The sequence below is a fragment of the Lissotriton vulgaris genome (assembly GCF_964263255.1).
Source record: "Lissotriton vulgaris chromosome 8 unlocalized genomic scaffold, aLisVul1.2 SUPER_8_unloc_1, whole genome shotgun sequence".
Classification (NCBI taxonomy): domain Eukaryota; kingdom Metazoa; phylum Chordata; class Amphibia; order Caudata; family Salamandridae; genus Lissotriton; species Lissotriton vulgaris.
Window position 1 is genome coordinate 3,170,015 of NW_028240615.1, and position 22,130 is coordinate 3,192,144.

Genomic DNA, 22,130 nt, shown 5'->3' on the forward strand with positions numbered 1-22,130 from the left:
CGTGTTCGCCATTTATCAGGCTTCAGTGGGACCTAGTTTAGTCCATTTTTGTATGGGTTCATCATTTGAGCCCACACACAATTGCTTTTATGAACTATTCTACTTTATCTCTGTATTATCTGTTATTCACATATGTTTGACACGCTTCAGAGTTACTGTTTGTTGGTCTATCCACCCTTTGTTTCGTTCTGTCTGACATGTTACTGCCACAGCATTAGCTTCTCCTTTCCATAGATCTTTAATTTTCTGCACCTCCCCAGAAGGATGGGGGGGGGCACGGTGGGGTGGGGGGGATTGGGGGCAATGTTGTTGCCCTGCACATATCTTTACAGGATTTTGAGTGCTACTTTCTTTGATTTTGGCCGTGTTCTGGCTGGCTGATCCCCATGTGATACATGGGTCCCAAGAAGGCCAGGGTGGCACAGAAACTGTTTTCCTGCTATGTTATTTAACTAAATGATGTTTGTCCCATTTAACCGTGGAAAAGGTTGTTTCTGTGACACAGTCTAGTAATGTTCCTGGCAGAGAAGTGGGTTAGACAGCAGCGTGGGACTCTGGTATGATCCTTCCAGACAATATTGTGTTGTCCATGGCCTTGCAACGATGGTAACTTTGAGTCTTTATGGCAAGGTTTCTTGGTTGAGTCATTTCCTCAGACCAACCTCCTGAGAATGCATCTATTGGTATTGATTTATGAGGTGAGGAATCAGCAGGTAGAAGTAATCATCAGAAGAGTATGTTACTAACTTTCAGTAACAACATTTCTGGTTGATTCTGTTCTACATGCAGATTACTCACAGTTCGGCCACCTCCCCTTTTTTAAAGGTTCTTCTGCTCTAAGGGTGTGGAAAAGGGGCTGGAACTGACTTCAAAGCACTGGAGTGGCACCATATAACTCTGTGACATCACACCAGAAATATTGTTTCTAAACATAAGTAACTTTTCTTGCCATTGAATCAAACCTGTTACCCTTTCAAAGTTAATTATTTATATCCATCTATGTCCCTCTGAACTTCTCATTAGATGGTCGTGGTTGTATTTGCTTGATTCGACGATCGATTTCATTGTTTCCACAAACCAGTGCCAATACCCGTGGGGTATATATTAACTCACTTTTTGATAGCTACAAGTCTGCAAATTCTTCATTTGAAAAAATTCTTGTAGTGTTGTTTCATGCCAACTAAGCTGTGATGAAGGTTATGAATTTTCACTTAAAATTATGTTTTGGACGTTATCTATTGTAAACAATGCAGAGATCCAGCTCTCCTCAGTATTACTCAGATTGTTTTTCCCAAGTTACAAATGGGTATACTAATGTGCCTTGCCTTCATTCCATTCATTTCTTTTCTTGGACTCTGAAACATTTTTTTTGCCAAGATTTTGTCCAACATTTTTTGTGCTGCAAAGTATTTGCAATGTCACACCAGAAGCCTTCTGACGTTAAGAACTTTGAACTTGTGAAAGATCCACACACTACTTAGATATGCTGCATGGGCTTTTTCACTAGAGTCTTGAAGGAAGTGAAAATTATTTTCCACGAGTCAAGGATAGGTAAAAAAAAAGATCCACTTGACGGCAGAGGTATTCACATTCAAACGATATGTCTTTGGAGGAGGAAGCACATGAAAAGGGGCAATCATATGTGGATTGGTCGCAGTGATTCAAACTTCTTAAGTAAATTCATCAGTCCAGCTCTTCCTTACTTCATTGTTTAAAGTAAGTGTCTGTCCTGGGTGCCTACTCTGGGTTTGCAGACCTATTAAGAACTTAGCATACAAATGCAACTGCAAGCGGCCTGCTCCTTCACTGCTACAAATGCAAAGCTTAAGAATTTTAGGAAGAACATTGTTCAACTTTTTGTGAGAGAAGGCATGCAAAATGCTGTGTAGTCTTTCTGTCTTCCTTAACTCACTCATTTATTCATTCATGCAACCATTTATCAATGCAACTGTTGTCTCATTCTCACATTCACCTTCTGACCAATTCACACAACTGCACACACAAGCTTGCCGATCATTGCAGTAGCATTTCCACTTAAACAATTAGCAGGTCACGTATGACCTATTGGTTTTGCTTGTTTTCTGTTCTGCCCTTTTTGGTAGAGACTCTAATTGCAGATGCCTCACCTTTTTAGGTCTTGCACTGGCGATGCAGCGCGAAGCGTTGTCTCGCTGCGAGACCTATAGTCAGCGGCTATGCTTTCAAGGAGACAGGAGATGGGCACGCGCGGCCTGCAGCTCGGATCGGTGTACGCGCACGTTCACCACTACAGGCACTTGCTGTGCCCATCTCCTGTCTCCCTTGCAAGCCTCCAGCACAATGCATTTTCCTCGCGCTACTAAGACCGCCTCCCTGCCCGCGACCAAGCCAGCCCACGCCCGCCGCCCAAGCCAGCCACCCCATCCCCCCCCCGCCCCGAGGAAACGTGCAAAATAACACGGTGCTACGGCACGGTACTCCAGCTCCTCCAACGCAGCACGACGCGGGGCTCTCCCATTAGGCATGGGATCCCTGCTATTCACTGGTCTTCACCCGGGCCCTCTCCTGGGACCCAGGACTTAAGTATTTTCTCCCCTGCCTGTAGGTCTCCTTCCTCAGCTGCAAAGTTTCTGTTTTTACTGTTATCTAATTCCCGAGTAAAGCCGCGGGCAGACAAGGGGCTAGAGGGAGACAGGCCCGGCTCAAACCTTCCATGGGCGGCTTCAGACCTTGGGAGGAAACTGTCAGGGCTCTCAGTGGAAGCGGGAGGTGAGTCCTGCGCGTGCGTCTGTGCATGAATGTGCGTTCGTTTGCGTGCGATTGCACATGCCCGTGTGTGGCATGGGTGGTTTGTATGTGTGTGTGATCATATGCGGACGTGTGTGTGCTTGTATCAGTGTGCTATTGCGCGCATATGCACGTGTGATGGGACGAACGGCAGCAGCGTTTAAATTTTTTTTTTTATCTTTAAAGCATGTTACAAATCCCAAAAATGCTATAGCTGTTTTTTTCACCCATGCCCGCGTCTGTTACGTGCTCTGCAGGTCACAGTTTCTAATCCAAATTCTCTCGACGTTTCACTCTTCTTTTATTTCGACTCCCATCTCCCCTCCGCTAAGTTTTTCGTTTATACACTGATAAATGTAATGTAGCATCCCTGCTTATCTTGTAGCATTTCTTCATTTCTTATCGTGAAGATGAATTAAGGGCTTTTCAGATTCGTTCGCACACCGCCCTTCTCCACCTACCTTCCCGTCAGGTATCTTTCCTTGCTCTCTTGAAAATAAAAGGGTTTTTAAGCAGTGGCTAAAAATCCTTTGACGGCTCAGCTTTTCATCTTTTCTGCTGAGTTTTAAAAGTTTGCGCTTTTGAGTTGGTTGAACTTCGTTTTCCATCTCAAACTTTCATTCGCCTCTCAATTTAATCTGAGGGACATTTTTAAATGATTTCGGATCCCATTGCCCTCCGCCTTTCACCGTGATAAAATTTGTGCCTTTGCACTGTGAATGGTAGCCACTATTTACCAACGCACACATGGAATGCCAGCGTAGCCTGTGGCAGTGACGGCTCTGCTGCTAGAAGCAACGAGGAGAGGGGTGCACTGACACCGGAACCGAAGGGTGCTCTTCTTCCGGTGCGTCTACGTAAGAGGATGTTGAAAATAATGAGTTGGGAAAAGAGACGCTGTTTAAATAATATCTCCTTTCATATTTCGAGGACTTCACGGCTCTTTTTACAAGCTCAAAAAAGGCAGTGATGTATTATGTGTGTATGTATATATAGATGTTTGATTGCACGGCACGTGCACTTGAATACACGCTTTTTGGCGCTATATCTGTTGTGAAGTCGTTTTGTTAGCGCTATACCTACTGTTAACTCGTTTTATCCTTCGAATGAAAGGATGGCATTAGCACACAGACTTTTTGAGGTGCAGGAAAGAGACAAATACGTTGTTACCACTCACTAACAAGCATTTACAATGCAATAGGTCTCGCATTATTAAAGTTTGAGCTATTGGCATTGTAAATGACAATGCCTTTTATTCATTTGCATCGTTGCGTAAACAAGCACTTTGCACTTTTAGTCCATGCTTATGAGAAGCAAGGCTGGCAGTCTCTTTTACTGCCAGTTTTGCTCATTGTAAGCAAGGAATATATGTTCAAAGTGTGTGTTTATGCACCGATTGCAGGTTTTAAAAACGATGAATAAAATACATTGTCATTTACAATGCCAATTGCTCCAACTTTAATAATGCGAGACCTATTGCATTGTAAATGCTTGTTAATAGTTTTTTCAGGCGTCAGACCAAATCTGGAAAATCTCAAGGAATACCCCTGCATGCAGACAGGTATTGCCTTGCTGCTCTGCACAGACATCACCCCACTCCCGAGGTGACAAGTGGGGTACTATCTAGGCACCATCCATGCACACTGACATCATTTCCTTTCTGAACTGCCCAAGCCCTCAGGTGCAAAATCCAATCTTCAGATTAGTAGTCACCAGTGTGAAAATCTGGAACATTTTAAATGAAAGGAGTCCAGTTCACAGAACGAGCTGAGAACTTGTTGATCAGGCTCAGCCAACTCTGTTAAAACATTTGTCTTAACTCCCTGAGTAGGGAGTTAGACATCAAGAACCTCTGCCACCTGCCTCACAAACATTGTAAAGGAATCACTTTGCTCTGTGGCAATCCCCAGCGGCCAGACCATCCCAGTCTGTGGGGAACTATCCAGTCCACTTGCATCTTGGAGATTTTTATGCTGGTCGCCCTCATGGTAGGGTTGGTCATACTCTTCCACAGCATCATAGCTACCGTTATCTGAATTTGTGCCAATCAAATCATGTAGGACATGATTTGTTGCGAGGGGCAGTGCTGCCATATCGGAATTAGGGGTGATCAGTAGTCTCCGACTCCATTCGAACAGCACATTTAATCGATCGAGGTCAGGGCGGCACCTTTTAGTTATTGGAAAAAGTAGGTGAGTGGTTGCTCCAGATCCGTGTCTGTTGGCGCGGAAAGAAAGTAGCTGATGTCAGTGCGCATGGGTAGCGTCTATGTAGGGCCTCGTGCATCACTTCCAATACAGAGCGACGTGAAGCTACATTGGACTAACTGTTGTTGCGCAGGGATACTGCTTGAGATTTTTTTTGGATCAAGTATGGCGCCTGAATCTGTTTTTTGTGTTATTTTCTGGTGTTCAAACATCAATAACATAAGCATTGTCTTGAGGGCGCTTTCGTGCCATATTTGTGTATCTGGCAGCACACCAGAGGAATTAGTAAGTGCAATTCAGATGTGAGTGTTAACCTCTTTTCTGGGCTCTGGGCGTTAGTTAGTTCATGCCTTGTGTTTATTCGGTCCTACCTTGGCCGACCTGGCAACGGTGAGGTACACTCTAGGCCATGGTTACTTGCAAGCATTTTCTCATGGGCCACTAAGTTTGGTCTGTATGTGACGAGGGCCACATCGATGCCAGCAGGGTGGAGATTGGGGGGTGGGGGGGTACTGTAAGGTGGGTATAGGGAAAGCAAAGCATATACAACTAGTGGATGAACTCCACAATGTGAAACCAGAAAGCCTGAGATTAATCCCAGCTTCCCCGCTTTACCAAATTGTGTGGAATTAATGCACTTTTTCAATTTTGAAGCGATGTTATCATATTTTTACACTTTAGCTGCAAGATATCTTTGAAAATTAAGGTGTTCCTAAAGTTGTGGTGCAGAACAACTTAGTTACTTACTTTTTTCATACTTCAATTAACCTTTAAATAAAGACGTGCCTGTATATTTAACATCCTTTTAATGTTGGCGCTGATTTCAGCGACAACAGCCCAGTGCTGCTGTTGATCAGGGGGCCGCACTTTGAGTCTAGGCTATCCCAGGAGCAACTCGGTAGCAAAGCGAGGCCGGACATGTTTCCGTCCGGCGCTCTAGCAGAAGTGAGGTACACTCCGAGTTATCTCTGGAACAATGTGGTGACCAAGCAAGGCTGCACAGGCTTCCATAGTGCCTTTCCTGGTGCCTGGGAGCTTTTCAAGTGATAACAGCTGTGTGAATCGAGTATCAACTAGAAACTTCAAGCAAGGAAAGCACGGAGGTGCAAGCTTGCTTGTGCATTCCGTGATTTTGCGTGTCGAAGCTTTCCATGTGAAAAGAATTCAACCTCTTTGACGCGAGTCGCAGTTATTCCACAAATCTTTAAACCAATATTTCCAGAGAAAAGTGAACTTTTAAAAGTTAATACTTGGTGGATATATAAAAAAGCTTTTTTGTAAGCGCCTCTATGTGTGGGCTAAAAGGCTGGCTGAGATATTCCAGATGTGCCTCTAGTTGCATTTTTAGGCCTCGGCTAGCGTTGCAGCGCGCATGCGCTGCTTTCTTTGCGTGGCATGCAGTATACACTATAGTGGGGAAGCTTCCTTTCCTATTGACTTATTTCCTCAATGCAGCCTTCCTATAGGTTTTATGCTTGTGCTATTAAGCTGGTGATCCGGACGTGTGTCCAGGCCATAAAAAAGTAACCGCGCTCCTGTACTGTACATTTCAAAGAGTTTGCCACAGAAGTGCCTTTTCACGGTCCGGGCTCTGGTTAATCTCGATTACCTATCAGTGGACATGCTCCCATCATACTCTCCTTTGTGGGCATTGAAACTGCATAGAGACACAGCATAGCGGCTAACAGAGTGAAACAGAAGGTGATGTAGAGTGCTCGACACTAATGTGTATAATGCATTTGGACCAATCAAGAGATTCTACTACTTCCTGGGTATATTTTGTACGCTATTTGCTCTGTAGTTTAACCACACTACATTTTAAATTATTTATGTTACTTGTGGGGTACTTGTAAAATTATTGAATACTTTTTTTTACCTTTAAAATTTAAGATGTGTTAAAAGATCGTCCTGGACAAAAATTACATAACTTCATATTTCGAATAGTTTGCCACAGAAGTGACTATTCATTGGGTGGGGTCTTGTTTATTTTGTTTATGTTAGCGGATACATGCACTCTCTCCCTCTTTTGGAGCTTCTGTTTGGTTGGAACCCCAGTGTGTAGTCTCATCTGCCCCGTTCGTACTTCAGAGTCTTTTCTTTTAGCACTATGCGTTTTTTTTGTAGACCTGATGTTATGCATCCTGTGACATCTCGCACTGACCCAATTGCTACTCCTCGAATCTTGCTCCATTAGCCTAACAGTGACTCCTCCTCACCCTTGCACATCCCTCATATACTACCGCAACTGTGCTATGTGTCCACTTTTACCCTTGCTCTCTGTCTTGCCTCAGCAACATTAGAGCCCCAGACAACTGCTTCTCTTTAGTGGTCTCTAAAAATTGGTACCCCGGATTCAAAACTTCTCTTCCTTTGACTACTGCTTGTAAAGAACACAACTACGTTCTAAAGTATTTGATAACCATAAAAATCCATTATTAGTGAAGTATTTACCCCATTAGAATCCAAAAGATACCAGGTATACGAAAAATGTAGTTAAATTAATTAATTAATGATGAAAATATCAGCAACCTGAAACCTATTGAACTTGGATAAATACTTGTTTAATGGAGATAATATGTATAACTGGAACACTTGCTAATAAAAGAGAGCACTTGACAAAGCCAATAGCCTGGCTTGGTGGCGCCAACACATGCTTTTACAAATGCTGATTTTTACAAGTGGTACGAAAGGGGGACTGACTGATCACGTCACTTTATCACTGTGCATGCTAACAGTTACATTACACAATAAATGTTGACATGTATATAGGGCTTTAAGTGGGCCCGGTCTTGCCGGTGATGCAGTTTTAACAAGCATTTGCAATGCAATAGGTCTCACATTTACGTGAGTTTAAGCTATTGGCATTGTAATTGACAATGCCTTTTATTTATGTTTTAAAAAACAAATATAATACCTGGTGTGTCACGCAGTTTGGTACTTACTTTCCCTCCATGTTAAACCACAGTAGATGTTTCAGCACCTAGGCTAATGTGCTGCATAGCTAAATACATATAAGGTCCCAAAACGAGGCTGATTGCATTGCAAATGCTTGTTAGTAATCTGCAGAGAATGCAGTGTGCAAAAACATAAATTCTCATCTGAAGGACTTTGTCACGAAAATCCAATAGTGTTGTTATAATAGGGCGCATGTTGTTCATTGCTTCACCGCTTATTCTGAGTCACGTGACTGTGCGCGTCACCAATAACTTAATGAATAAAGATCACTTTCAATAGCAGTGCTCCTTATCACTGTGTATTTGTACTTTGATGTGTTGTAAATACATTTAACTGGAAACTACATTCCATGTCACAAGTTTGATCTCTTGACATCTCGCACGCGTTAGAACCTCTGGCGCATTTCACGCTACAACATTTGAGACCTATATCACGCACAGCTGTAGATAACAAGCAATATAGTATGCCTTTCTCCCCTTGACAGCATTTCTTTGAGGCTAAGCTAGGAAGGGGAAGCTGTAATCGACTGATCTTGAAGCGATAGGGTCTGGGACATAGAAGTGAAGAGTATGATTTCCAAATAACCCTCTAAAAGTTATTCCTTTAGGTGGAGTCATCATAAAAATGACACTTTGTCTGAAGGACCTGTTATTGCATTTTGCATATAAAACGTTAACCTTTCCCATAAGATGTTTACTGTTCTAGTATGTAGACTATTCGAAACCAATGTCAAACAGTTCTTCTATTAATCATCAGCTTCTTGTCTTGGGCTCGGTTGTGAAAGAAGTTAAATGATGTCCCTTTAGATCTGGCAGCCACGCCGGGCTCGTACAATGACTGCACCGTGCGGCGGTTTCTTAATCCACAGAATGTCTCTCCTCTGAGTCGAATTGAAGGCTTCCATTACACAAGTGACACTGAACAATCAAAGGGTTTGTTTGCCAGCATAAAACGATCTGTAAAGCAGTTAAAAACAGATATGTTTGCACACTCATTAGATTGGTTTACTCTACCGCTCTGTTTGTTCTCTTTGAAGCCTCCAAAAGCAATCAGAGCTTTTACACATAGCTGGAAAAAAGTACATCAACCCGATTTCAAGATTTATCCCCTCTGGCCTGGTAATTTAGGCCGCTTGATGTGCTTGTGGCTTCTTTTCTGTGTTCTCCATGTTTGACAGTCCGAAGTAAGTAAGCAGTGAACCATTGTAGACTTTTGTCTTGCACATACTCTATAAGTCTAGTCCAGTTTACCATTAAGTTATTGTGGATAGTTTTAGAAAGATGGCACAGAAAAAGAGCAACAGGGCTGAAGAGTTTAGCAATTTCTCTAGTTGTTGTAGCATTAAAGCCTCTATTTTTCCCTCTTGAATTTGGTTATCTCACTCGGTTATGCCCGGTTTGCCAGCATAGTTGGCATTGTGTAACTAAGAATGTCGTTCTTTAGAAATGTGGCAGACCCAGTGAACTTAACCACATTAGCTTCCACCCTCAACCTAAATCTTTGTACTGTTAGAAAACTCTTAAGAGACAATGAAGTCCCTAACCACCAACCTTCACCCTTGTACAGGGAAGGACACACAGTAAGATACAGAGAAGTCCTTCACTCCCAACTCGCCCAAGGATGCATAAGCAAGAAGTATGCAGATCTAGCTGATAGTCCCAGAGTTACTCACTTCCCATTACCAACATAAGAAGACAAACGTGCTTGTAGTATAACTCGTTTTTAGTGCTTCTTAATGCACTTCTGCTGTTCTAGGCGATATCAATAACATGATATTGTTTCTCAACTTAATGATGCTCAATTTACCAAACTTGAAAGAATGTAAGACTAAATTGACCTTTCCATTTTAAAGTTGTAATCTACAGATAACTGAAAATATAAGCGGCATGCCTTTAATTCACTGACATGGCAAGAATAAAACCAGCAGGTGCATCAAGTTTATCTGTTTGTGATCACCCAGAGAGCAACTTTGTCTGCAGCTCTTTGCGTATCCGTCCATGTGCCTTCAACCTGAGACATTTCCTTGCTTCCAAATGTAGACATTCTTCTTTCAGTCATGCTTCCACCAGGTTTATGCTGTTTCACTGTTGTTCAAATCGCAGTTGCAGCCTGCTGTCCCTTGGCCCAAAGCTGCATTTTTCTAAGGACCCCCTGCCCACTTCATGGCCTCGATGCCACTGTGCGCATTGCATCTCATAAACTTCCAAGAAGTCTTGAACTCACAAAGAGAAAAGATTGACCAGTGCTGGGATAAGGATGCAATTTCATATCTGGTGCCATATGCTTCCATGCTGATACCGTAAAAGGGTTTTAATGTCTTTGGTGACATTTGTGACACTGATGAATGATTATTACTGCCCAATCCATTCCTTAGTGGTAATAAACCGAGGGTGATCACTTTCTCTCTAACCAGGAATCTAACATCCCCTTGTTGTGGGACATCAAAAATGCTGATGGCCTGGGGTTTATGTCCCCTTATTGAGACTAGTTGGAATAATCCTCCTTTTCTGTGGTGATATTTAGGGCTGTTAAGCCTCTGTACACATCAGAAATGAGAATAAATGTCCTCGCAGAAATGTTATTCTTCGCAAATCAAAAATAAAATCCTTCACTCAGTTTGCATATAGAGCTTGGGAACCCATTTATGACTGCTTGGCAGAAGCCCTCATCAGCATTGGAACAGCAGATGACTAGAAAACAATGGCCTGCCACTAGGCACTGCGTTTCTCAGACTGCTCCCTGTCCTTGAGAGCCTTGTAGTTCAGAACTCCTCAGACGAAACCAAGCCAAGCATGTTCCTCTTGGTGCCAGCAGAGAGTGAAAAAGTGGAAGACATCCGGGACAGGAAATTCCTTTCCTCTCTGTGCTATTATGCCACCCACTTTCCTAAGCACGTTTTGTGGAAGCCAGCCAAAATATTCATGGACCATCGTCTACAAGCTACCCTATGAGCGTAGTTGGCACAGATGACAGAGACGCAGCCAGGAATGCCCTGAACTTCATTATGGTTTCATGGAGGCAATAGATTTAACCTTGGGTTCTTTAAATAGAGGGTGCACCACAATGAAATTCACACTCTCTGTAAGGTCCTGGTGCTTTTGCAGGATATGATTATTGCTAGGCAAAAGTTTTGGAATTTAGTTATGAGAGTTGTTGCTCCAGAAATAGGCAGTTAGGCCGGTTTGAGTTCAAGATTGTGGCTCCAGTAGCTATAACCGTTATGTCTTGTTTGAAAAGGAAGCCAGAAAAGCAGACCTTCATCTCCACCTTGCATAGGCATAATATTTGTAAGTTTTGTGCATGATCAACCTATTTACAGTGACCCTGCTTTACTTATTTCAGGTCTCGGAGACCCAGGACCTCTATTCTCAAATCCCATTTTGATTACGCCCAGAGAAATCCCTTAGATTTTCATCATCTGGGGAACAGTTAAATTTCGTAATTCAGTCCAGACGTCTGTTGCTAGGGCCTTCATCCAGGTGAATACATTAGTGAAGGTAAATCTGCCTTGGTTGGAATCTACATATACCTGGGTGAGTGGATTCTTAAAGCGAGCTCATTTGCACTTATTATTGGCTGTCGTTGTTGGGCATGTTCTCTGCTACACAAGAGAGTGTTCTTCCTCAGTTGAACGAAGACTCCCTTGGTTCCTTGCTGAAGGATCAAATTCATCAAAGGATTAGTGTACACAATACTGTGGAAGGCATTTCCTCTATTTGAGAGAGAGTCTGCCATCCAGCACTCTGGCAGCGTGGACCTTTCTGGCACGGTTTACGGTTCTCAGCTAGCTATGCTCATGGCGTAAGGCATCTTTTTTGTTCCTCAGGCATGCTTGAGGATGATAATATTCAAAATGGAATGGTTGAAGCTTGAGGATGATGCAGTGGAGTCCAATTTGAATTGAACTGTAGTCTAGGAGCCAAGATTTCCAGGGCTTGTGTGTATACTCAGGTGTTGGAACATGGAGTGCTGCCTTGTTGCTGAGAAGATTTTCTGACATCTACGGCCACAGGTCAAGATAGTCACACCCTCCTGTCTTCTTGCTGAAGGATCCCATCAGCAAAAACACCACTGAATGTAAAGAACTTGAGTGCATCGACTATTGGACAACTCCAAGTTATGCATTTCATGTTAAGAATTATGCTGCCATTGTGTTAGACCTTGTCCTTATAGGATGTGAGCTTTGCATTTTACCCAGGGAGAGCGTGCTGGTTAGCCGTCATCCATAACAATAGGTAATTTTTGTCAGCACAGTAACTGAATATCTTTGCAGCTTCACAAAGTTGTAATGTTTTTCAAATTGGCAAAACGTTGCTGTTGGAATTTGATTTTCACACGCAACTAACTGAAAACCTGCCATGTGAAAAATTAGAAAATCTGAAATACAGATTATCAGCTAAATTATGGATCATGTTTTGCTGATATATAACCCACCTCTGTCTGATGCCCCTTTCACTGATAAATGATCTTGTGGAATTTGTCTCCACAGAAGTGAGAGGCAATATAGTTTGAGACTACAATGCCTATGGGGTGGTCCTACCACTATCTCATTACCTTTACATTAGGCTTTCCTTCTTTCAAAACACTAATGTCCTAAATCAACTGATGCCTAAAATGTCATGGAACCCTCAACCCTACCAACCGTAATTAATGTTTGCATTTTCCACACTGGGCTGAGGTAATACTCATCAACAAGAAAAGAGAGGTCAGATCAAACACTTGATCAATCTAAGCGTAAACTATACAGACCACAGTTCAAGGAGTCAACACAAGATTAGATTATCACATCCGATTTGGGTGATAAAGAAAGCCCTCACACACTGACCTAGTCAGTGTCATGCTTCATCATCGGGCCCCACCGACAGAGGCCGAATGCCTCTGCGGTGTGCTACGACGCCAGAAAGACTGCGGAGCAGGTTTTTGTGTATGGAGGGCGTGCTCTTGTTTACAGTGAAATATTAAAAGTGCCTAAAAAAAGGGTATCGAAAAAATATATTTAATAAATGATCCCTGAGGCACAAAATAAAGAGTATTACGTGTCTGTATTTATATGCCAAGGTTCAAGGTTGGTAAAATACAGAATATACTCAATTCCTTCCAGTCAACATGTTTCAGCCATAAGGGTGGTATATTACCGTGGCATTCATCAGGACTATACCCCGGCGGTATGGGCTCTCTAATCACCCACCCTGACCTGGGGACGTGAAAGTGAAAAATAAGAAGTGAAAAAAGTGCATAAAAATCAGTGGAAGAGTAAAATACTCGATTCCAAAAAATACCTAGTTGTGACCTAGTTGTGACCTCCAAACCGGTCCGGTTTGGAGGTCACAACTAGGTTGACCAGCGGGTCGGGAGCGCTGAGGGCGATGTGCCAGGTCGCTCCGACCCCCTCCCGAGACCCATGGTGCCAGTAGCGCCCCTTTTGAAAGTGCAGTGACACTCCAATTTTACGGAGTATTTTTTGGAATCGAGTATTTTACTCTTCCACTAATTTTTATGCACTTTTTTCACTTCTTATTTTTCACTTTCACGTCCCCAGGTCAGGGTGGGTGATTAGAGAGCCCATACCGCCGGGGTATAGTCCTGATGAATGCCACGGTAATATACCACCCTTATGGCTGAAACATGTTGACTGGAAGGAATTGAGTATATTCTGTATTTTACCAACCTTGAACCTTGGCATATAAATACAGACACGTAATACTCTTTATTTTGTGCCTCAGGGATCATTTATTAAATATATTTTTTCGATACCCTTTTTTTAGGCACTTTTAATATTTCACTGTAAACAAGAGCACGCCCTCCATACACAAAAACCTGCTCCGCAGTCTTTCTGGCGTCGTTGCACACCGCAGAGGCATTCGGCCTCTGTCGGTGGGGCCCGATGATGAAGCATGACACTGACTAGGTCAGTGTGTGAGGGCTTTCTTTATCACCCAAATCGGATGTGATAATCTAATCTTGTGTTGACTCCTTGAACTGTGGTCTGTATAGTTTACGCTTAGATTGATCAAGTGTTTGATCTGACCTCTCTTTTCTTGTTTTTGTATAACTAACCGGGGACTAAGAGAGTGCCTTATTCTCCCTACCTCTCCTATTGTTATTGAGTAATACTCATCAAGTCATTATATGACAACTTTCTTCTACGGTTCACAGACGTGTTTGATAGCTGCCGATCTTGACATCTTTCCAGACTTCAAACGATAACTGAGTGAACTGTTTGTGAAGAAGAAATTAGAAACATTTTGGAGATGCCAATATGATTGTAAATCTATGATTTTCAAGAGCGTACGAGGCACTACTCTGTATATCAAAATACGTATTTCGATTGATTGATAGGCTTTAATTTGGTAAAAAAAATACCATAAAAGCTTACAGCAATACAATTTACAATAATTTTCAAATACACACAATAGATTAAAACAGGGAAAAGATCGATTAAAACCATAATTAAATTGACAAAGAAAGCCTTCTAGTACGAATCAACCAAGCCCATTTTAAAAATTTTGACACAGCACATACAATCACAGGGGATGTGTCAGTCATTAAAATGCGCATTGCCACTATACACTGGCGGGTGCCTAAGAGTCTGCATAGTGGTTTTAGCCAGCGAGTCCTCGGTGCACGATAGTCCGGACACTCAAAGAAGATGTGGGCTACAGACTCTACTCGAGTGGAACAGGATGCACAAAGAGGGGAAAGTTGATAAGGCCGCTTCCAGCGGGCGACTACCTCACCTACTGGTAGAATCCCCACTCGAAACTTAAAATACAGGGTGTGGTCAAACGGAATGGAAATACGTATTTCAGGAAGCACATCTTTACTGCTGCATGCTCTCAAAAAGAATTCATGTGCAATCTTGAATTACTTGTGCTGTCCAAGTGCCGGTCCGATTTTCCAGAAATCCACCTGAGAGCCTTCCCTTTTTACTGACAATAGTAAACAATGATATTTCTATGAAATTTAAACTTCATATTTAGACAGTAAAAGTCTGTAGACTGTCTTAACATTCCTTTTCCTGCCCAAAACCTCTAGAGTGATGTAGTACAATGTATATGCAGAAAGCTATTATAGCAATTGATCATCGCTGTGCTGTGTGGTGCAAAGGGAGTTGCCACTGATTACCCTCTTCCAACATGGGTACCACGGGGCAGGTAGCTGCCGTTCCCTCTAGGAGAGAGAGAAATAATACCACCTGTTTCTGCTTATCTGGGAGTGCTTTTAGTCAACAAAGAAAGGGCTGTTTACTTTATCAGCATTTAAGATAGTGCAGTCAAGATCAGTATAGCTGATATAGCACTTTAAAAAGAAACATTTGAGTTTTATACAAATATTAAACAATATATGGTAAATATATGATATAGCAAAATGTATAATTCAGTGGAATATAAAATGTTTAAAGTTACATAGGCTGGAGTTTACAGGGTGAAAAGTATGCATAAATAACTAACATCGCCTAATAGTGTACCAGTTATGAAAGCCCCAGCAAATTATACAATCTGTCAGCTTTGAAAGTAGCATTGGTCCTTGGTTATAAAGTATTTCTCACTCCCCTCATCACTCTTTCTTGGGGAGCCATACCGAACAGCCTGGTACACCTTCACTTAGATGAACTACAAAGGTAGTTGTGTATGTAATCCATGAGTAAAGAAATGGAGAACCCTGGTTGGTGAAATGATGCCAAATGCAACACAGGACCCATGTCACTGGGTTGAGAACGCCCCCACCAATTTATACATGCCAGAATATCTGTAGAAGCCTTGACCTCATGCCACAGAATCCCAGTGTTGATGCGGGCCAGCGGTGGGATTGGCAGTCATGGGCTCACAGAAGGGAATAAGTGCAGGATTGGGAGAAGAAGAACTGCACTATATTTTGATTAGGGCCAAAGCTCTTAGACTGCACTCTTCAGTGTTCCTAAGTTTTAATTTGGAATTACTCCACCTGATCATCCCAGTAACCCATAGAAATATGTTATATATAAGGCATCTGATAGAGACATCTAGCCGCGGATTGATTTCTTAGAATATCCCCCCAGGTGTCAGACTGGATCCGGAGAATTATTGACCTCAGCAATACCTCTGCGCACCTGGTGACAGCGCCGCATGGCTCCGCCCTGACGTCCTCCATGGACATGATGTCAGTGGAGCTATATAAGTCCCTCCCGGTGCGCTGACGTCAGTTTTTATTCTTTTCCGCGTCCCAACGCAGATCCGGAGTAGCGGTTACCTCTGGCCTGTTCAGGCCTTCTCAATGCCTTTCGGCATCCGGGTACAGTGTGATATGCCTTAGGACTTCAAGGCATGTGCGACTTGTACGCCGCAGATGTCGACAGATCCACTCACAATCTGAATGTGGTGCTTGGGAGAGCACCACGACTCCGAGGAGTGCGACGCCTGCCGGCAGCTGAAGCTGAAGTCCCTGCCGGGATGTCGTATGAAGTTGTTGTCCGCCTGGATGTCCCATTCGGAGTCCCCACGCTGCAGGTCTCCCTCTCGTGTTGGAACGTCGGGACAGGTCATGGAGTCATTCCCATGGACGTCGCTCACCTGATGCAGGTAAGCACCGTAAGAAGCAACAGAGTTCGTCGATCACACATAAACGTGACATCGGGGTTTGCTTCTCCCGGTCTCTGCCGGACACGGGCCCTCTGAGAAGGCGACACACCCTACCCTCCATTTCCTGGGGCTGGGGGGACTAGGACCCAGATGGAGGCCTATTCTCGGTCCTTACTGGCCATCTTTGGGTCACCCCCTATCCCTGGCGTGCCTTCGGGCCCAGAGAGTGGGTAAAGACTCAGATCTGGACTTCGCTGTTCGGTTCGCCCTAGGCGCTGGTCAAGTTCCCTGACTCTGGCGTTGCTGCAACGCCGGGACACGGCCCGGAGGGGCATCCTATTCGCACGTCCAAGCCTGCTATGCCATCTCCGCACAGCCTTGTGAGGCTCCCTGCGCCGACACCACCTGAGGCGCAGCTCCCGACTCCGAGTCGACTCCGTTCCTCTCTGCAGGTTCCCATCACGGTGGAGGTCGAGTCGACACCGGGCAGACAGGACTCCTTCATCGCCAGTGTCATCCTTGGCGGATCCTCTGTTGGTGGTAAATGAGGAGGCCGATTTGAGGAGGCCCATGTGGGTTTGCCACCCCCAGGGTTGTTTTGCTGCCCCTCAGGGCAGGAACCCATGCCCTGGCTGGAGCTTTGTTGTCCTCAGGCTATGGATCTCCCATGGTTGGGTGGAATGGTGGAATGGTTTGCTTCCTGCCGTCACCTATGGATGACTTGTTGTTGTCACCTAAGGTGGCCACAGTGGCTAGTGCGGCTTTTGCGAGGGTGGTTTGCATGGCTACGGATATTTTACAGATGCAGCCACCCTTGGACTCTCCGCCCTCTGATCCTTTGTTGGATATACTCCACCAGGGTGCCGTGGAGCCCTTGTTGCCTTTTGATGAGTCGTTATACGACACTCTTCTTGGGACATGGGCGAGACCCTCTTCGGGGGACCCGGTGGAGGGTGTGATTGCACATCAACATTGCCCGGCTCCAGATGACCCTGCCTGTTTGTCGCTCCATCCTCTGGTTCAAGGGCTGGTGTTCCAGGCGGCCTCAGTCTTGCTGCCTTCTACCCCTCCTCCATTACTCCCTCCCACTTGGGAGTTTCTCTGGTTGGAGTTGTGTGGCCGCCATTTCTTTGCGTCCACCAGTGCAGGCCTCAAACCCCTGAACACGTCTTTCGTGTTTACACGGGCTACTTCGGCCCTTTGGGACTCGGTTGAGTGCTTCCTTCCCTCTTTTCCGGAGGGCCCTCAAACTGACCTAGATCGGTTGATACGTGATGGCCGGGACATGGCCCACTTTTCCATTTGGTCGGCCATTGACACCACTGATTCTGTGGGTCGGGCTGTGGCCAGGTCAGTTGCTCTGCGTTGTCATGCCTAGCTGCCCGATGGCTCTTTCCCTGCAAATGTTCAGGAGCGTCTTCGGGTTTTGCCCTTTGATGGGGTCGCCCTGTGACAGACATGCTGACTCAGCGGTTCAGTGTCTCATGTCTGGGTTTCCATAACTTCCGTGGTTTCTAGTCCTTAATGTAAACTTTGTCTTTTAGTTGCTGCATTGTTACTGCTTTTTTCTGATATCTGCCTATGGGTTCAAGACGGTATTTCCCGGACGGACTGTATGGCTATTTTACTGTCTTTGTCCTTCTTTTGCTACAGCTGGCCGGCTGTTTCTACATTTCTTTTTGAGTACCTCTGCCTATGAGCTAGTCTCAAGAGGTGTCCCTTACTTTTATAGGAATGTGCCATACCCTATGTGGGCTATTATGTGAAAGAAACCGGTTAGTATTAGATTCCTTACCTTGGAGTATCCCCAGGCGTCAGACTGGATCCGGAAAACTTTGCGTAGCAGTACCCCTGCACGTCAGTAGACGTCGTCTGCAGCTCTGCGTCCGTCGTCGGCGTCGTTGGCTCCGGGATGACGTTGTCAGAGTACTTAGACGCCGCCCTCGCGCGCTGACGTCGGTGGTTCTTTTTTCCGCGCCAGCAAGCGCAGTTCCGGAGAAAGTGCTACGCTTTAGTCACTTTTTGACTAAACTTTGTCGATCCTTTTTGGATTCGTTTCGAGTCTACGACTCCATTGGTGCCGATAGGGATGCCCGGGTTCAAGCCCTGTGCCGACTGCAACCGACTGATGTCGGTTACCGACCCCCATCGCCGGTGCCTACATTGCCTGGGGCCCGACCACAATGACAAGTCGTGTCCCGACTGTCGGGCCTTGACGTCGGAGGCTAGGCGGGAGCGGTCCCGTTGTCGCCTTGAGCTCCGGCAGTCGGCCCCGCGCCGCTCGAGGTCCTGGTCCGGAAGGAGGTCAAGGGACCGGTCGCGGGGCCGGAGTCATCAGAGCTCGGCGAGTAGACACCACTCGTTGGGCTCCAAGTCCTCAGGTAAGAGGCACAAGAAGTCGAAGAGGCGACATCGCTCTTCTGACTCCCCCCGACACTCGTGCGATGCGGCCGGGGTTTTGGGTGACAACGCCCACGCGGCTCCCCCAGAGCTGCATGCTTCGCGGCCTGCTCCATACCCGCCGGTCCCTGGGCAGCACGCTACGCCGGAGGAGATCGACGCCTTTCTCATGGCCATGAGGTCGGTCTCTCCTCCGTCGGGTTCCGCGGTGCCTTCGGGGCAAGCGTTCTGACTGGGAGCCCAAGCGGGTCGGGTGCTTCGGCCCTGGTGCCGTCGGGTGCTTCGGCCCCGGCGCCGTCAGCGACTTTGGTCCCAGCACTGCAGGGCGCCACTGGATCCGGGTCGCCGTGGTCGACCGTACGACCCCGCCGCCATCAGCCCCTAGGGTGTCATCCCCGGCGTCGTCCCCGCACAATGCCGTCCCTGGTCCACCCATCGGTCCGGATCCAGCGCCGGGGCGGCGGCGCTCAACGCCACATTCGGCGCCGGCCGAAGAGGAATTCTTCAAGGATCTGGGTCCATCCTTTATCCCTGTATTTCAGGACATGGACGACAAGGGAGGCTGGGGGGTCTGAGGACCGCCTGGCACGTGAGTGCCAGTCATATCAGGACTGGACACAGGAACTAGGGGAAGCCAGTGGCGTGGATGCCTCTCCAGACACTGGTTTTGACCGCTTATAGTGTGGTGCTGATGAGGGCAGCCAAGGCCTTGGCTCTTGAGCTCCCCGTCGTAACAGTGACGTCTAACATCCTCACAGAGGTCCTTAAACCGCAGGTAAACTCCCCAGCGCCTCTACTGCCATTTAATGAGGCTCTCACAGACGTCCGGTTGGGCACTTGGTCCAGGCCCACCACAGGTCCCCCTTTAGATAGGAACGTCGCTAGGCTCCACCGCCCAGCCCCGGGCGACCCTAGTTTCTTGTCCACCCACCCCACCCCGAGAGACTGGTTATCCAGGCCTCTATTTCCCAATCCGCATTTCTGACTGCACCACCAGATGGGGAATCCAAGAGGTATGAACAGTTCAGAAAGAAGATGTTCTCCTCCCTTAGTTTGGGGTTGCAGTCGGTCAACACCGCGTGCCTCTTGGGCCGTTACACCCACTCTTTGTGGGATACCCGAGTGCCCGGAGGGAGCCCGGGCGAAACTCGCTCAAGCCCTCGCGGAGGGAAGAGACGCAGCGCAGTACTCTATACGATGTGGACTGGATACCACGGACTCGCTAGGAAAAGCGATTTCAACGTCTGTGGCGGTTCGCTTCCACGTCTGTGGCGGTGCGCTGCCACGCCTGGCAACTTTTCGGCCGATGTCCAAATCACCCTTATGGACATGCCGTTCGATGGCAGCCACCTCTTCGATGGCAAGGCAGATCATGCGCTGGAACGCTTCAAGGACTCCAGGGCGACGGCCAAGTCCTTAGGCCTGTCGGCCCGCGTCCGCAATCGTCTGCCCAGCGCTCCTTTCGTGGCCACGGAAGGGGTGCTCTAACACGTCCTGTCAGCCACTGGCCGCAGACTTACATTCAGCGCGGTGGCGGATGTGTTTACCGTCGCGACTGTAACAGGGGACAACGGCGCAGCCAGTCCACATCTGCCCCCGCAGCATCCGTCTCAAAGCCTTCCTAATCCGAACGTTCAAGCCCATTTAACGCCAGTTGGGGCAGGGTTCGCCATCACCTCCTCCACTGGCGCACCATCACATCGGACAGGTGGGTGCTGCAAATCGTCCGAAGGGGCTACTCCCTCCCCTTCCAGGCGACCCCCCCAGCCATGCCACCGCAGTACCACCGCGTGTCGGGGGATCACTTGCAACTTCTTCAAGAGGAAGTTTCGGCCCTCTTGGCCAAGGGGGCTATTGAGCGCATTCCTGGGCCAGAAGTAGGATGTGGTTGTTACTCACACTACTTTCTGGTTCCCAAGAAGGGCAAAGGGGGCCTACGCCCTATCTTGGACCTAAGGAACGTCAACGGCTTCCTCCGGAAGGAGAAGTTCAAGATGCTGACTTTGGCTCAGGTCTTAGCTGCCCTGGGCCCGAGAGACTGGATGTTAGCGTTGGACTTGCAGGACGCATATTTTCACATCCCCGTCCTGCTGGCCCACCGGCACTACCTACGATTCACGGTAGGCCACGAGCACTTTCAGTTTACCATGCTCCCCTTCGACCTTACCAGCGCTCCACGGGTGTTCACGAAAGTGATGTTGGTGGTCGCAGCTCATCTGCTTGGGTAGGGGTTTCAGTCTTCCCCTACCTCGACGACTGGTTGTTGAAGGCGGGCTCGCCCCAGACAGTCGTCAGCCACCTCCAGACTACGGCCAACCTCCTGCACCTGCTGGGGTTCTCCATCAATGTGCCAAAGTCACACCTGTGACCCTCTCAGAAGTTCCTCTTCATCGGAGCGGTTCTAGACTCGGCGCAGTTTTAGGTTTATCCTCCCGAACAGCGGGTTCGGGATGATTCCGATCTTTCAGCCGTTATCCCGAGTCTCGGTCAGGTTGACGCTGCAGCTTCTGGGGCTGATGGCCTCCTGCATCCTTCTGGTGCATCACGCCAGGTGGCGGATGCAGGCTCTGCAGTGGGACCTGAAGTTTCAGTGGGCCCAGCATCAGGGCAACTTGTCCGACCATGTCTTGATCTCGGAGGGCACTGCAAGACAGTTGCAGTGGTGGCTCACGGACCGCGATTGGGTCAGCGGCAGATCCCTATCCCTACCACAACCGGAGCACGTAGTTGTGACCGACGCGTCCCTCCAAGGCTGGGGGGGGGCCACATGGGAGAGGCGGAGATCAGAGGCCTCTGGTCTCCGGCGGAGTACCGGCTCCACATCAACCTTCTGGAGCTGCGGGCGATCCGGCTTGCACTGAAGGCATTCCTCCCCTCTGTCAGGGGGAGTGTAGTGCAAGTGTTCACAGACAACACCACCGCCATGTGGTACTGCAACAAACAGGGCGGGGTGGGGTCGTGGACCCTGTGAGAAGTTGGCGTGATATATGATGCTCACTAGTTATATTGATCACCTTGTATTAGTCCAAACAACCCTTATGGTGATTGGTTGTAAGTCAACCTTATAGACCAGCTATCCTAATGGTAGCATGGACAAAGCAGTCTTAGGCTAAACTCTTTTGCCATGTGAAGCCAGCTTTTTATCACATATAACCCCTTGAATACCAAATGAAAGGACACCACACACGTAGTTTTGAAAATAAACAAGATATTTATTAACTAACAAACACCTCTGAACTCTTTA

General features: G+C 46.7%; 1 protein-coding gene across 9 annotated transcripts in view; it reads left to right on the forward strand.

The window, feature by feature from the left end:
• DOCK9 (dedicator of cytokinesis 9) overlaps positions 1-22,130 on the forward strand; it is a 1,255,128-nt gene that overhangs the window by 1,107,300 nt on the left and 125,698 nt on the right. The window lies entirely within an intron of this gene.